We start from the raw sequence: 1,910 nt of genomic DNA on the forward strand, positions 1-1,910 counted from the left end.
GCGAGGCGCGGGAGCAACACCGAGGGTTGCGATCCCGTTGCCGGTCCCGGTCCGGTGCAGGTGCAACACTGAGGGTTGCGATCCATTGCCGGAAACGGAAAAAGACAAAAAGAAAAAAAAAAAAAAAGGAGAAACTGGGTAGCAGCCGTGGTCGGTTTTCGCTTCAGTTTTTATTTAAAAAACAAGGAAATTACAGGAAAAGAATAGATGGTTAACCAGTCATAGTAAGAACATAAAGAAATTGGCTATGTAACAATCTCCATCCAAGCATGCATGGTTCAAAATAGTTTAAATAATATACCATCAAAAGAGTCATAAATCTAAGCTAGGTGACATGCAAAAGAAACAATAAGTCAATCATGAAAGTGCCTGACTTCTTGAGAAACTCACAGAAACAGCTTAAAGCAAAATGTGGAAAACCCCCCCCCCCATGTACTAACTAATCTAGCAAAACGTCCTTGGAAATCTTAACTCACATGTTTTCCCATCATTTAAGCTTTGTTGTATTAAAGGTTATTGCCTTCGGAACAATCCTTATTCTGTTTCAGTTCTTTTCTTCACATTATAGGCTTTAAACCTGTGTGAGTTTCCTTTTCACAAAATCTTCCAATGAACCCAATATATTAACAGTGTATATAATCCCTAACCCAAACAGTGATTAGAATTGATTCGGTGGGCTCTTGCCCCCTAGCTGTAAGCTCTTGCTTCCTGTCTGAGGACTTTTGTCCCATACCTGCATTACCTAAAACCCTATGCTAAAAATCAAATAGGAATCAAGATTTCTAACTCTCTCTACCCTCCTAATGCCGTTTTGCCCTGTTGAGCATGTCCCCACTTCTGCATTTTGCTGCGGGATTGTGGTGTGGATGCCACACTTCTCCATCAGGCTGTGTCCTGCCCAAAACCTGCTTCCACGATGCCACACCTCACCCTGCTCGCTTGGGGCCACTGGTCCTTGCACACACATGCTGCTCAGTCCTGACGTTTTTGTGTCACCAAGTCCTGAACCCAGGTGCCGGCGCCTCGGAGGTGCTCTGGCTCAGTATTCGGCTGGAAGATAGATTAGATGCCCTGACATCTGCTGACCTGCCAGTGGAGAGTGAAGTCCCTGAGGCCTTCTGTGTCTGCTTACTTTCCCGGAATCCTAGTTTAAAACTAGAGTAAACCTCATGAATTGCCTGACTACTTCTTCAAACAGCTTCTCGCCCAGTGGGGAGAAAACAATCCATCGGTTACATTGCATTGCGACAAATGCCATGAGAGCACTCGGCTCAGACTGGGAGGGAGGAGGAAAATGTGTATATGCTCGTGTACACATAAAGAAAGAGAGAAGGCGAGAGGGAGGAAAGGAGGGAGGGAGGGAGAGAGTGATGGGCAGAGAGAACCATAGAAATATGCTTAACAACAAAGTGATCTACAAGGAAGAAACCTGAGGCTCTGAGGGAACAGGTAACGTGTCACCTGCTTGACTTAAAAGCTCAGCTGCTGCTTCCATCACGATGTCAGCCTGCCCATCACCCTGCAGTGCAGGTTATGTCTGTGAAGACACAGCAGGTGGTGAGAGGCCAGGCTAACAGTGATCAATGGCAGGACACAGAGCTATGCAAAGGAGCAAAATGGTAGTTGTGAGCAATCTATCACTACCAGGGAAGGCTGGTATTTTCTGAAGGCGGCTTCCCTGTGAAACACAAGAACTATTACTAATTTTTAACTGGCTATCACAAAGAAAGGTTTTGAAGACTGGACTAAGCATGTTCTCACCCATTACAAGGGATGCTTTGAAATGTACTTCCGGGCCGAACCCATGGCTCACTCAGGAGAGTGCGGCACTGGGAGCGCCGAGGCCGCCGGTTCGGATCCTATATAGGGATGGCCGGTGCGCTCACTGGCTGAGCACAGTGCGGGCGACA

The 1,910-nt window shown here is 46.6% G+C and overlaps 1 protein-coding gene across 1 annotated transcript in view; it reads left to right on the plus strand.

Moving 5' to 3' along the window:
- LOC103603322 (chromosome unknown open reading frame, human C7orf57) overlaps positions 1 to 1,910 on the plus strand; it is a 23,585-nt gene that overhangs the window by 15,151 nt on the left and 6,524 nt on the right. The window lies entirely within an intron of this gene.

This window comes from Galeopterus variegatus, unplaced genomic scaffold, assembly GCF_000696425.1.
Source record: "Galeopterus variegatus unplaced genomic scaffold, G_variegatus-3.0.2 Scaffold4548, whole genome shotgun sequence".
In the NCBI taxonomy this organism is placed as follows: Eukaryota; Metazoa; Chordata; class Mammalia; order Dermoptera; family Cynocephalidae; genus Galeopterus; species Galeopterus variegatus.